This window comes from Grampus griseus (genome assembly GCF_964374135.1).
Source record: "Grampus griseus genome assembly, chromosome: 8".
Classification (NCBI taxonomy): domain Eukaryota; kingdom Metazoa; phylum Chordata; class Mammalia; order Artiodactyla; family Delphinidae; genus Grampus; species Grampus griseus.
The window spans coordinates 1,424,899-1,439,971 of NC_139002.1; the positions used below are offsets into that span (position 1 = coordinate 1,424,899).

Sequence of the window (15,073 nt, forward strand, 5' to 3'; positions counted from 1 at the left end):
CCGGGCGTGAACTACAGCCCAGCTCAGCGGGACGTAGCGGAGCTCAGGATGCCCAGAGGCTCTGTAGCTCCTGGTGTGCAGTGGACACTGGGCATTAGCCCTCGGAGGGGCTGGCCCTCTGTCCCCCCCCTCCATCCCTCCCCTGCAGAGGCCAGAGCGGCTTCCGGTGAAGGCCTTCCGGAGCGTCCTCCGCTCCCTCTGCTTCTCAGGGAGCAGCACAGGGCACTGCCATGTGTCCGGTTTGTCTGCCCACGCATACACACAGTGGGCACACACCTGCACGCCCCCCCCCGCCCCGGCGGAGGTGGCCATGCCCATGCGCAGTGACACCGAGAGTGTCTGTCACACGCTGTGCAGAATCTGCACGTGTGCACGTGTGCCTCGTGACACCAGGACACGTGCTCATATATGGTCACGTCCACATAGACCCTGGGTAAGGGACACGCAGGCCTTCTAGATCCCTGAAGGACACAATCTGCGCCCTGCGCTGTCCCTGTGGAGCGGGGGGAGAGGAGGCCGCTCTGGCCTCTGCAGGGGCAGGTCCCGAGGTGGAGAAATCAGAGAACACCTCCCCTCCTCCTGTCCTTCTTTCTGAGCAGCCTCTCTGAGCAGTGGCCAGGCCCCCAAACCCCTGCACAAGCTGGCCCCAGCTAGCCGGACCACTGCTGGCTCTCAGGGCCAAGGCGGGTGGGTGGGTGGGTGGGTGGGAGGGATGGGTGAGTCTCCAGAGAAGCCCAGTTCTTGTTCCCTAGCAGAGCAGAGAAAGAGCAGAGAAAGACCTTCCTGAGAAGATGTCAGTGTTTTGGGGTGAGGATGGCAGGGCAGAGAATAGAGAAAATTCAGGGTCCAGGGCCACTCCCGAGACAGGGGCCCAGGACTGTGTCTGTGTCCACATATTCACGTGAGGGCACCCACCTGGGTGGGTGTGAGGGGCTGGGGCCTGGGAGGAGGCAGAGGTCAACGGGAAAATGCAGAGATACAGCCCAGCTCCGTCAGAGCGTTCCTGCAGGTGGGGGAAGGGCAGGGACCTTGCTTGTACGCCCACATGTGCACGTACCAGAGCAGGGGACCAGTGTGCACCCGCAGACCCCTGTGTGCACCGTCCCTGCACCCCCAGGGGTCCCCTCTCAGCCCAGACTTTGCCTCACATGTGTACACACAGCTTTCACTGCCCCCAAATTCCTCCACTTCTGAAAAAGACAAGGGGAAAAAGGGCCAAGATACAAAAGGAGATAAAAATAGCTGAAAATAAGCTCTTTGGGTCAGAAATCTCCCTTTTTCAATGAGTCACCAGTTTTCCAGACTGAGCACACACGCACACACACGTACACAATCCTGTCTCCAAGTCGTGCACAAGTCCTTGCACAGACCCTCGGTCTCACACTCTGTCCTCAGAGGTAAAATTACCCTCCAAGGGGGGTCCTGTGGCTTTGGGGAGCTTGGCAGGCAAAGTCTCCACCCTGTCTTCTGGGGTCCCTACTCACCAGGACTTAGCTGGACATCATGTCCCTGGGCCTTGTCAGGAAACGGGGATGTGGTGGCCAGAGAGGATTTACCTGAAAATTCGGAGCAAATCTGAGGAAGTGGCTCTGGGCCTTGGGACGTGTCCTGTGTCCAGGATTACGATGAGCCCTTTGGAGGGTGGTGCCGGGGCCACCGCGCCCGTCTCCTCGGGGCAGCTCTGGGACCCCGTGTCCTCTTCCCAGACAGCTGTACCCAGGCCAGCTGGGCGTCGCCGTGCTTGGGGTGGGCTCTGCATTCGGGCTGCGGCCTCCACCTGATGGCTCCGTGGCTTCCGAGTTCGTGTCTCTGGGCCTTTGTTTCTTCAACTGCCAAAGGGAATAATAATACCACCACCTACATCATAGGGTCCTTTTATGTCTGTGGTGCTTCAACCAGTGAAAGCAGGCACCTGGCAAGTACCTCCTAAGGGCCAGGTCAGCTGGCTGAGTCTTTCCACGCCTCCTTCCCCTCAGAAGCACTGCCCCGAGGAACCCCATCCCTTCCCTGGGGGAGTTTCTGGGGCGTCAGAGTCAATATGCAGGACCTGAGTCTCCTGTCTCCCCCAGGGGGTCTCCCGTTACCCCCAGGGGGTCCCCCATCTCCTCTGGGGGGTCTCTGTCCCCCCTGGGGGGTCCCCTGTGTCCCCTAGGCTGTGCCCGTTCGGGCAGCACTTGAGTGTTGCCCACCTGTTTCCCCTCCTGCCCGTGAGTCCCCCTCTCAGCCTTGGCCCAGCCTGAGCTGGACAAGGGCAGAGAGGAGGCTATTTTTAGCCCCAGACAGAAGCAGCAGCTGTGCAGCCACTGCACAGAGCTCGGCTCCCCAAAGGAGTGTCCCGCCCCCAGGCAAGCCTGAAGAAGGAGAGGAGGGCGGGTCCAGGGGGCCTGGGACCCCAGCTCCTGGTCCGTCCTCCCTCCCTCCTGGGAAGGCGGCCCCGCCCCCAGATGAGCTGCCCTCCGGCCCCCTCCTCCAGTGTCTTAATCCCCGGGGGGGCTTAGTGGCTGAGCTGCAGAGGCTACAAAGTGGGACAGGAAAGTAGGGTCAGAGGCAAGGTGGAGAGGCCGGGGCTTGCAGCCTGTGTCCTGAGGCCAGGCACGCTGGTCCTCGGTGGACTCAGAATTCTTCTCTTTGCAGCTGAGGACTCAGACTCCCCAGGTCCGGGGTCTGAGACATGCCAGGCACAGCTGCCCTGCTTCTGGAAGCTCTGCCCTCCTGTCTGCATGAGCAACCTTCCCCCCCGCACCCCACCAAATGGTCTTGGGCAGTGGTGGAACGCCTCCCAGGATGCGTCAGGAGGTCTGGGTTTGCCTTCACCTCCCCAAAGGTGATCAGTCTTTCACAGGAGATGAAAAGGGTGCTGAAAAATCAGCACTGAATCATAAACTAATTCGTGCAATTCTTGAGTCACTGCCTCCGTATGACTGCGATTCTTGTCATCTCTGCAGACCAGGTAGTGGTGGGCATGGAAGAGAAGCGCCTAGATCAATACATTAATCGCGTTTTCATCTGCCCAGGCCCTGACCCAGGCTCCGAGGATGGCTTAGAGAGTGAACAAGTGGGCCAGAAACTTGCCCTTGAGGAACTTACATCCTAGAGCTTAGAAGCGCTTTCATATTGAAAAATATACACGCATAAACCCAGGGCACAGGAGCCCAACGCTTTTATGTCTGTAAATGCTGCAAAGGCGCTTAGCAACTGGCTGTGAAGATCTGATTTCTCTGGAGTCTGGATTCCTGATGCTTTCAGGCAACAGTTCTCAACCTTTCACCTCCCGCATCTCTTTGTAAATCAATTAAGGCTGTAAGCTTCTCTCCAGAAGAATGTCCAGAGCACAGACATTCAGAAGTCTGCCGAGCCTTGGAAGGGCTCACAAGCCCGGGAAGCTGACGCAGGGCCTTGTGCGTGGAGGCCCTGTTTGAGGAGCAGAAGCAGCTGCCTGGCCTGGGCTGAGGGCTCCATCGCTGCGTTTCCCAGCGAGAGGTGTGCGGCTGAATTTTAATCACAGTGCGGATTAGGGCCCAGACAGTCCAGGCTATGGAAACATTTCTAAGTCCTACCAAACTATAGAAGACCCATTTGCAGAAATCCTAACACATTAAAGTCGTGGTGCGGCCTGACAAGCTCTGTGACCCTGGCCAAGCCCCCCCGCTTCGGGGCTCTCAGCTTTCTCATCTGTGGAATGAGGGGGCTGGACACTGAAGTAGAGCTGAGGCTCCTCCCGGCACGGATGTGCCCAGAATCTCTGCCGTGGTTCCTACAGGTGTGTCCTCCACTGAGGGGGCGGGGAGAAGAGCTTCCATGTGCTGACGCCCCAGGGGGGCTGGGACCTGGGCCCAGACCCGCGCTGTGCTCCCGGCCACCCGGCCCCCACAGGCTCACCTCCTTCATCAGTCACATGCCCCCCACCCCCCCACTTTAGGCCTGAGGCCGAGGTCGCCTGCTCTGACAGAGGTAACGGCCTCACAGATCAGTGCAGCCCAGACACCTGGAGATGGAGGGGGTGGGCTTCGACAGGGTCGGCTTCCTGGGCAGCTGGGCGCCCTGCACGGGGGACGCCCCGCGTCCTCAGCCTGGGGCACCTGCTGGGAGCAGACGGGGTGGGCGGGGGAGATGCAGCCCCTCTGCTCCAGTGCCTGTGGGCTGCGGCTCTGGGCATGGAAGGGGGCAGGTCCTGGCGCCACCTGGCCTTTGTGCTTCTGGCCCAGCGTGGCTTCAACAGGACTCAGGGGCTCCAGGTGCCGAGTGGTAAGATCTGCAAACTCCAGTCCCTCCATCGGAATCCACGCCGCCTTTTCCTCCCTCTTCCTGGGCCTCCTCGGCACTCCTGGAATTTAAATGTCTCTAACTGACCACTCAGGTCCTCTGTGAACGGCAGATGTGGAGGGCGGAGAGTGGAGGTGCTTCTGCAGGGGGAGCAGGCTCACTCACCTTTTTGTCTGGGGAGGAAGACGCCCTGAGGCCCCTGGGAGAGGACAGCAGAGGCGCCTGACTCAGCATCTTAGCGGCAGCACCAGGAAGCGCCTGGCCCAGGTGTGCTAGTTTCCTTTACACACTTGCTCACCGGCGCCCACACACAGGTCCACGTGTGCACACCCGACGCAAAGGCCACGATCGTGGACACATGCGTGAACCTGTCTGCAGAACTTCCTTCTTACCGTCACCCAGACAAACACACCCAGACCCTGCTCACATCTCCGCAGGAAGACATCCTTCCCTTCCCTGGGCATCTTCCCGTCCCGCGTTTGTCATGGCTCGGGGGCCGACATGCACGTTGCACGGTGACCTCCAGCACGCTCACGTGCCTTCCCCAGCTCACCTTGAAAACGCGCAGTGCAGTGTGTGCTCACACGCCCTGAGCCCCTCTGTTCCAGGCCCCGTGCAGGGTGACAGTCCACCCGTCACACACCCCCTCCTTCCTCAAGCAGCATCCCTGGGTGGACACGTCTTCCCAGCCGCGCCTCTTCCCTCAGGGCTGAGTACGGGCAGCAATGTCATGTGGGGAAGGAGGCTGGGAGCCTGGGCTGTCCGCTCAGCCCGGCTCATATTAAGTTCCTTGGTTCATTTATCCTTGCATAACCTCACTTGCCTTGTGAGGCCATCAATAAACAGATACTCAAATCCAGCCTCACTTTCCTCATCCACAGAGTAAATGAAAGTACCATCGCTTTATCTCCATCATGGCAATGTTATGGGAACCAGCCCTGATATATGAGGAAGGAGCCTGGGAAGTGTAACACGCGTGACACATGGGCTCTTAGGGCCGTTGGGCCCATGTGTGATGTCCAGTCCGAGAGCCAGCAAAGGTAGGGGCAGCATTTTCCCGGTGTGAGTGGGTCCCGCAGCTGCTCTTGCCAGGGCTCCTGGTCCAGGGCTCAGTGAACCAAAGCAGAAATTTCACTCCCAGTCCCCCTTCCTTCCCGCTGGTGTCACCCTCATCTTCACTCTCGTCTGCCCCAGACACGTCCTGGCTACAAGGCCAAGGGCTTAGGAAGATCCAGGAGTGCCGGCACGGGGTCCAGCATCTGCCCTGGGCGTGTGGGCTCACGTGGGCCCTGCTCCCAGGCTCCTGTGGGCTTGTGCCTGGGAGAGCTCCTCTCTGCTCCTGGGCCCTGGAGCCGTGCCAAGCCGCTGCCAGGACGGGAGGCCCTGTGGTGCGGATGGGCTGCTCTTGAATCTGCGATACCCCAGCTCCACTGCCCCGAGGCAACCCCCACTAGCACCCTGAGCCGGGCGTGGGAAGGCCGGGTTTGGCCGAGCCTGAGTCCTCAGTGAGCTGTGCCATGGTGGCTGGTACAGGCCGGGGTAGCGCAAGGAGGGCGGGCAGCACGCTGGGGCCAGTGCCAGCTATGGAAGGAGGCCAGCAGCTGGCCTCTAGCTGGCTTTTGTCCACAGGAGCATGTGAGAGGTGATGGGGCCATTCTGTAGGAGGGCTGTCTGGCTTTGGGGCTCAGAACAGTCTCAGATTCAGCTCAGAGCTTTTATTCCTTTAGCTCAGCGCTAATGAGCCCAGGACAGGGCCTGTCTCCCTGGTCGTCCTCCCGCAGCACTATTTAGAGAAGACATTCCACTGGGACACCTGGTACTTTGCAGAGCAGACAAACATTTCTGGACTTTCTGGGGGGAGAGGGAGGCTGAGGCTGGAATACCAGGAAAAGGGCCTCCTGCCAGCAGGCTCGGGGCCTTGGAAGCTCGGGGTTCCCCTAGGTGGACAGCGATGGGGTGGATGAGGGCCCCAGGTAAGCCTTCTGCAGGGGTGAGTGTGCGGGGCCCCTCCTCCCTTCTCCCTCCTCGGGCTCTGCAGTTTCCCGAAGGCAGGCTGGCCTGGAGGCCTGCTTGGAGCCGGGCAGACAGGGCCTGCAGCTGAGCTGGTGTGGGGGTGGAGCCTGTGAAGTCCGCAGAGCTCCAGCCGGGCTCCGCCCCGCGGCTCGAAGGGATGACATCACCCGAGTGAGGGCTCCGGCCTGCTTGGGCTGCGATCTGGAAGCTGGCACCGCGGGGCTCCAGGACTTCCTGGGTAGCCCAGGCCTGCTTCTCTGCTCATCCCCTGAATCCTGCTCGGGCCCTGGGTCTCTGCTTTGGGGTCCTGGAGCCGGCACCTGGATATTCAGACGTCCAAGTCTGGGGCTCGGTTCTTCCGCCAGAGACCATCCCTGGGGCAGGCGGCCGGGCGTTCCTCCCCACCCGGCCCGCACAGGCTGCTCCGTGGTTCTGAGGCTCCACGGAGGGGGCCTCGACCCCTGGTTCCGGCCAGGCGACAGTCAGCCGCAGCAACTCCACCGTGCCCTGCCGTGGGTCCACACCTCCCCACCCCGCTGGGTGCCGGGGGCGCCTGCCGTGGGTCCACACCTCCCCACCGCGCTGGGGGCCGGGGGCGCCTGCCGTGGATCCACACCTCCCCACCCCACACGGTGCCGGGGGCGCCTGCCGTGGGTCCACACCTCCCCAGCCCGCTGGGTGCCGGGGGCGCCTGCCGTGGGTCCATACCTCCCCACCGCGCTGGGGGCCGGGGGCGCCTGCCGTGGGTCCACACCTCCCCACCCCGCTGGGTGCCGGGGGCGCCTGCCGTGGGTCCACACCTCCCCACCCGCTGGGTGCCGGGGGCGCCTGCCGTGGGTCCACACCCCCCCACCCCGCTGGGTGCCGGGGGCGCCTGCCGTGGGTCCACACCCCCCCACCCCGCTGGGGGCCGGTGGCGCCTGCTTGCGGAGCATATGCTTGGCTGGTTGCTTGATGTCTGCTGTTTATCCGTCTCTTCCCACTTAACTTCTGTTCCCGCCAGGCCCATCTGGCTCCCTGGTACCTGTCTTTCCCGCGGGTGCCCCCCGCCCCGCTGTCCTCCTCCAGCACTTCCCTCCCAGGGCCTGGCTCTCCCCTCTGGGCCACCGAGGGAGCCCTTGACCTTGGGTGGAGGGGCAGTGAGGGGCATCGGTGTCCCTGTAGTGTTCGGGCCGCCCTTGGGAAGGGAGGTTGAGGTGGGTGGTGGAGGGTAGCGTGGGAGGGGCCTGGACTGAGGAGGGGGCTGGGGCCTGTGGGAACCCCGCCCTCCCCGGTCATTCTCAGCGTCCTTCCCATCAAGGGCTTTGCTGGGTTGCGGAGGGGCCGGGGTGTGGGTGGGACACCATGTAGATACTGCCCTCGTCCCGAAGCAGGGGGAGGAAAGTGACCGTGAGTAGCAGCAGGAGAGAATGAGGACAGGGAAGCCCCAGAACCCGGGGTGGACCCCAGCCCTTCCTGCTGAGCGGGGCCGTGGCAGTCTGGTGGTTTGGGTGAAAGGAAAGTCGGTGGCAGCGAGAAGCTGCAGGTGCTCCCGGTGGGCACGACGGGACAGGCTGGCCTCCCCTCGGCCGGCAGGTCGGGCCCGCCCCGGCCCATCGCCCCCGAGTCATTGCCCCTCCCCTGGCCTCCTGCCTGCTTGCACACCCGCACACACATTGCACACACTCACCCCCAGAGCGCATCTCCCGGGTGAGATGTGGTGGCTTCTGCCTCCACCAGGACCCACGAGGGGCTGGCGGAGCCTGAAGGAGGGTGGAGAGGAGGGAACAGAACCTCGCAGGGCAGGGACTGGGTCGCTCCTCCGGGCTGCGCTGGGCCCGAGTCAACAAGGATCCGCCGCATGCTCCCTGGAAGCGTCTGCTTCCCTCGGAAGCCGCGGGGCTTGGCGGCCAGGCCTTGCCGTGTGCTGCTCCGTCTGGCCGCTCCGCCGGCTGCTGGCCCGCTCCCTTGGCCTCTATTCCTCTTCCCTTTCCTTTCTCCTGAGCCTCCTTTTTCCTGCCTCTCCCCCCATCCCTGTCCAGCCACGTCCATCCGTGCCACAGTCCCACCTTCCTCCCCTCGGCCTTCATCCATCCAGTTTCTTCTCGCGTCTCTGCTGTTTCTCCCGTGTTCAGATTCTCTCCATCATACATATTCAGCAGCTCCTTGAAAATCCACCTAGACTATTCTCAGTGCTAACAGCCTGGATCTGCTTCAGGAATAAAGAATAAAACTTCTCACCCCATAATTCTGCGTCCCTGTCTCCGACCCCAGCCTGGATTAACTGCCTGGCAAGTATCGGTGAGGCCGCCTACCCTCTCGGTGCCTCCTCCAGTGTGAGGCCTGCGCTGCAGGGCGAGGACCAGCAAGACAGTGAGGTCAGGGGGCAGGAAGCCCCACACCTCGGGGACAGGTTCCCGTGGAAGGGATTTGAGGAGCTCAGTCCTAGAAATTAACGTAGGCCCCAAGCACCTGACCCTTTGGTGACTGACAATCCTTTTACACCTGCCCTATTGCACCCCCCTTACAACTCGTGTGGGAGGTTCAGAAACGAAGGAACTGTGGCTTCGGGCCGGGACTTGCTCCACCAGCACCTGCAGCGCTGGACAAACAGCTGGGCTTGGGATGCCAGCCCTTGGCCGTGGCCGGTGAAGGACAGAGAAAAGTGGCAGTTGAGGGAGGAGGGCCTGAGACACCGCCCCCCGGCCCCCCCGGGGGGAGGGGAAAACAGGGAGGAGGGGGGAGCAGGCCCGGAGGGGCCACAAGCCTGGGAGGTGGGGCGGGGCTCACGATCCCCCGGCCCCCCTGGTTGCCGGCTCCTCTCTCTGCCTTTTTATCTTCTGGCCCTGGGATTCCTTCTCTGCTTTATTCTTCTTTCTCTGCCTAACCTTCACGGCAACTGCCCGTCTTCCCCCATCCTCGGGGTCCAGCCCCCACCTCTGCTCCCTTTCTCTTCCGTCTTTCCCATTCCTCACATCTCTTTGCCCCCTGACCACCTCCTCGTAAGCTGCCCGGCCTTTGTCTCTCAGTGACAACGTGGTCAGTGCAGCCTCAAGGTGGCTGGGGCAACCCTCCTTTATGAAGCCCGTGGGCTGTCGGAGGGGACCGCATCCCTCCTCCACAGCTCCTGACTCTGGTCTAAACTCCCAGGGTGGGCCCCGTGCACCCCTTCCTTATGAGCCCCGGCACCCAGCTGACGGGCACCTGGCCACACAGACTCGCCTCGAGGCTGGTCGTGGGGCCTCCGGCAGCTGCGGTGCAGGCAAACCTCCTCTTCTCCAGGGAAGGCTCCCGCCAGCCCCTCCCGCCCACACAGCCAGCCTCCGATGCCCAAAGAGGACGCTTCCGCCCCGAGACACCTACCTCGGTTTTACATGGGACTCCTGGGCCAATGTCCTAATACTCTCTTAAACATTCTTTTATTTCTGTCTGGAAAAGAAAAACGTATCTAACAAACCCTTCAACACCCACTCTGTTTCAAACACTCTATCCCACCGAGGAGGTTCCGTCGGTGTGGTCCTCAGGTGGGGAAGGGCAGCCGTGCCCTGTGGCTCCCTTTCATGAGCGCTGCCTTCCTTGCTGACCCCCCCTGCTCTCGTGTCCCGAGCCCTGGCCTCCTATGCAGTGTGAGGCGGTGGAGGGAGAGCTTGGGCTCGGGGTCTCCGGGCCCCCTGCCCTGGGGCTGCAGGTGTCGTCAGTTTTAGGAGAGCAGTGAGCTGGGGCCCCTCGGATTCCCCAGGGAGATTCCCGAGGGCGCAGCTGGTGCCGTGAGAGCTCAGTGAGCCCAGCTCGGCCCGGCCGGTCCAGCTGTGAGGTCTGGGGCGCTCATGAGCCTCTCCGAGCTCAGGTCCTTATCTGTGAGGAAGCAACAGTAAGAATCCTGCATCGCCGCGTTGCCGAGAAGATGAAATGAAGAAGCAGGGGTGCGAGCACTGGGTGCACGCACAGAGCTCTAGAGAAGCAGGCGTGGAATGCCGAGGCGCCAGCACTGCACGGGGATGACGGGCATCCCCTGCCCTCGGGGAGGCTCAGCGAGGAGCATGGATGCCCGGGGCCTCTGCACGGGGAAGACGGGCATCCCCTGCCCTCGGAGGGGCTCAGCGAGGAGCACGGATGCCCGGGGCCTCCGGAGAGGCCAGCGACCTCACTGCCTCCACCAGCTCCATCAGCGTCCCGTCATCTGCCTGGATGGGCACGGCTAGCACATCAACATCTTCAGACCCTCGTCTTTGGTGCCAGAGATGCGGGAACTAGGTCAGCCCATCCAGGTTGGAGGTGAGGCCCCGGCAAGAGAGCAGCCTGATCTCCTGCCTGGATGAGAAGGCAGGAGGCGGGCACAGAAAACATGATCTCACTATAAAATCGACAAATACCATTGGTGCGGGAGCAGAGGCACTGAGGAACTCTTTGTCCTTCCGCGGTCTGTGCCGTATTCTTGGGGAACCACAAGTCCTCCCGACAGCCCTTGTCGGCTTGGATCACACGTCTGCACCCAGCCTCGCGGACACATCCACTTAATACAGGTTACTTGACTGAATGACTGGGAAAGAGAAGGAACACAGAGAGGGAAATAAAGGGAAGAGGAGCTGAGCTGTTCTATATAATCCGTTGTGTGGAAGGCCCGAGCTTCCCGGCTTTTGTGCTGATTGGGGCACAATTTAAATTCGACTTCCTGCCTCAAAAGGAATCATAGCACCAACAAACCAAATGCCTTGCGCACTTTGCATTTTGGCAGGTTGGCACAGGACAGGGGCACCTGGCTGCTGGGGGTGGAGGCATCGCTGGGTTGGGAGGGGGCCGAGGAACTGCAGAGCTTGGAGGACAGTGCAGGGTGTTAGGATGGGCCAGCTGGTCCAGAGACTACAGGAGAGGAAGCCGAGGCCCAGACGCTCAAGATCACCCAGCTTGTTGGTGGCAGAAGTGGGAACAGCACAAAGATCTTCTGACCCCCAATCTTGAGCGCTTCGCAGGATTGCAAGCTGCCCCCTAAGGAACAATTCCAAAAGGGGACATGACTCCAGAGACAGGCTGAGCTTGGTCAGAAGGCGTCCATCCCAGAGAGAGGGGTACTGAGGACACCCTGAGATCCTGCCGTGGCCTGCAGATGTGAAGGCTTCCCAAGGAAGCAGAGATGTGGAGGAAAGTTTGGAGATGCACAGCCTGCAGCTTGGGGCAGAGACCCCGTCTCCAGGCTTCCCGATGACCCTCCTTTGTACTCAGGCTTGGTGAGGACCCCAGTCTCCACCTCTGCTGTGGTCGGAGCGGGGGATGGGGTGAGAGCCTTGCTCTGGCTTCTGCCTGTTGGCTGTGCCTCCTGGTCTCCTGCTTGGATGGAGCCAGGAGGGAAAGAAGAATGGAAAGAGAAATAGAAGTAGCTGGAGGATGAAGGATGCCCATCTGCCGTGTAGTGATGGGGCCTGAGGAGGAAGGAGGCTATGTAGGCTCCCAGCTAAGAGGCTGAATCGGGGCTCCCTGGCGTCCACAGGCCCGAGGAGCAGCCCGTGCTTGTGGGAGGTCAGAGAATAGAAGAGAAACCTGACAGACTTGGAGCCAGTTAAATCTGGGCTGAAGTCCTGCTGTTCTGGGTCAAATCGCCAACCTCTCTGAGCTCACTCCCTAACACGGGTAGCACTACCAACCTTAAAGGGTTCGAGTGAAGATTCAACAATAAAGTTCCAGCCCAGCTCCTGTGAAGCATCTCCACTCGGAGCACAGAAACCAGCACCCGGCCCACGATCCTGGGTTACTGGGACATCCGCGGGCTGGTGCACGCCGCCCGCCTGCTCCCAGAGTACACAGACTCGAACGATGTGGAGAGGACGTACACGATGGGGGATGCTCCCGACTATGACAGGAGCCAGCGGCTGAGTGAGAAATCCAAGCTGGGCCTGGACTTCCCCAATCTGCCCCACTTGACTGACGCGGCTCACGAGCTCCCCCAGAGCAACGCCGTCCTTCGCAAGCACGACCTGCGGCGAGACAGAGCGAGAGAAGATTCGCGTGGATGTAGGAGAACCAGGTTTTGGATGTCCACTTGTACGTGGCCAGGACCTGCTACAGCTCTGACTGTGAGAAACTGAAGCCTGCGTGCTTGAAGGAGACCCCTGGAAAGATGAGGCTCTTCTCAGATTTTCTGGGGAAGAGGCCTTGGTTTGCAGGGAGCAAGCTCACCTATGTGGACTTCCTGGCTATAACATCCCGACATGCACTGCATACGTGAGCCCGAGCGCCTGCATGAGTTCCCAAACCTGAAAGACTTCATTTCCCATTTTGAGGGCCTGAAGAAGATCTCTGCCTACATGAAGTCCACTCACCTGCCTCCAGGCCCTCTGTTTCTAAAGATTGCTCTATGTGGGGCAACAAGTAGTGTCCTGGAACCAGGAGATGGGAGTGGGGAGCTGGTGCCCTGGAAAACAGCTGGATCTCGTGCACCCAGAACCATCTGTGTTTTTCTTCCTTCTTCTGTTCACTCTGGATGCCTTCTCGGCCCCCTTATCTCCCTCCCAACTCCCTTTTCATCTATCCTTTAAAGCTTCCGTCCCCACTTTTCTTCAGCAAAGTTCCTCCCCACCCCACATTGTCCCTCCTGCACTAAAGACAACCAGACGACCCTTCCCTTCCATGGTGGCTTCTGCTATGGGGAGCCCAGCCAGACCCCTGGCCCATAGCGCTCGCTCTGAGCGCCCAGCCCTGCCCTGAAGACTGGAATTGGCCTGGTGTGCTGGCCTTGCTTCCCGGTGTGGTTCCGGCCCAGCCCTGTCTGAACCCCAGTAAAGCTTTCAACATACCTGCAGGAAAAAGAAAAAAGATTCAGCAATAAATGTACTAGAATCCCTGGAGCGTAGTAGGTGCTTCTAACTGCTAGTCCCCTTCCTCTCATGATCCCAGCTGGCCCAGCCCCCTCGCTTTGCCCTCCAAGCTTCTGAGAGCCGAGACCAGGTGACATCCTCCAGGTGCCCCAGTTGTTCTGACAGAGGAGGGCCCAGTGATTCCTGTCCAGGGTCTTCTTCCTGTGGAGCTTCCTGGAGTCACCGCCAGGCACCAGAGCCCCGGTCACAGACTCTCGGGCACGTGTCTTAAAGACAATGATGCAAAGTGGTCGCACAGCAGATCCCGGGGTTCAGGAGAAATGTAACTGTTGGTCTAAAGCCACAGGTGACCAATGCACAGCGAGGGGCCACTTTGACCGCGAGCGCCCTGAACCCCAGACCAGCTCGGACGGGCCTGCCCTTGTCTGGAGAGGTGAACAGGTCATAGCCCCGCAGCCTTGGTCCCTCTGCCACCTGCTGGCACGTCAGTAAGAGACGGATTTGCAGGCAGACAGATGTCAGTTCAAATCTCAGCTTTATCACCTTCTGGCCGCACGACGTGGGCAAGTGGCTTGGTCTCCCTAAGCCCAGCTCTCTGGTCTCAAAAGGAGGACGATGGCTCACTCGGAAGGCGGCCTCCAAGAGCAAGCCGCGAGAGGCACACCATTTAATCACCACCCAGTGGAGACGACTGGACGGTGCTTCAGATGCTGGTGGTGTTCAGTGGCCTGACAGCCAGACCAGTGACTGGTGGCCTTGACAGTGTACTTCACTAACCTCTGACCTCCTCTGTCCCTTTGCCTCGCTTAAATCAGACCCAGTGCCATTAAGTCCCAATCTCCTGATTCCTCCTGTCAGCCTGACCCTCCGCGGTCCCCGCATCTTCTGAGTGGCCCTGCTGGAAAAGACCCATCCCACCTGGCCGCTGGCTCACCTGGGGCACAGCAGGTAGGTCTCCCTCCTAGGGTGACTCCTTGGGCCAGGAGCCAGCGGTCCCTGGCAGGAGGGGGCCGGGGCCCCTGGAAGAGGGATGAGCGTCCTGCTTCTGGGGTCGGGCCTCCGCTTGGGAGCTGGCTCAGGCCCGTCACCGGTCGCTCAGCCTCCCGGGGAGCCTGCCGTGTGGGGTGTGTGACCAGCCCTTTGCCCTCTGTGCCCCTGGCCTGCATCCAGCAGACCCATTCACACCTCAGTTAGCCACTTAGGGAGAAGAAAGAGCAGGGGGAGCTGGAGAAATCTGTCCAGACCCTGATGAATAGTTTCCCAAGCCTGCCAGTTGCCATGGCAGCCAGCTGGGAGCACCGTTTCCAGGGCCCGAGGCGCTCAGACCTGCATAAGGGGCAGCGCTGCTGGGCTGCTGCCCACTCACCTCCCCCACCCAGCCTCCTGGCTCCTTAGCAACTGCCGTCACCAGCGCCATCGCCGCCACCGCTGCAGCTTCTGCACTGGCGGCTGGGCGTGGGAGTGGGGCACTGTCCAGAGATGCTCTCGGGGGAGGCAGGGAGTGCATGTCCAGCAGAGCTGAGGTGCTTATGAGGTTGGGAGGAGAAAGCCTGGGCCAGCCTTGCTGCCACGGCCCCGGGATCCTTCGTGACTACATGGAAAAGCAGCTCGTAATCTTGGGGTCGGATGATCACCCCTGATTTCTAAGAACATGTTTGTGTATCTCTGTGTATGTGGATTTTTCTGAGAAAGAGTTTATAGTTTTTATCCAACTCTCAAAGAAGACTAAGATCCCCAGTAGGTAAGAGTCGCAATTACAGAGGCTTTTGCTTTCAGAGTCAGAATGATCTCAGGGACTGGCTGATCCATAGGCTTGGGAGGTACGCACAGAGGAAGGGGTGAGCGCGGCAGCGTAGGGACAGACGGCGTGCTACCCGGGGACCCCCACGGGGACTGAAACCTACCATCTGCCCCACTGGGGACCTCTGGGAATAGGGGTGGGGTGACCCTCCTGACCGTCCTGAATGTTCCGTCCTTCCCGCCCTCCTCCGCCTCGCAGCTCTCCCCCG

General features: G+C 60.9%; 1 pseudogene across 1 annotated transcript; it reads left to right on the forward strand.

Moving 5' to 3' along the window:
• The first annotated feature begins 11,996 nt into the window (after positions 1-11,996).
• On the forward strand, positions 11,997-12,622 carry LOC309825986 (glutathione S-transferase Mu 1-like; annotated as a pseudogene). The gene has a single exon. The product of its transcript is annotated as a glutathione S-transferase Mu 1-like (transcript).
• Positions 12,623-15,073: the final 2,451 nt, after the last annotated feature.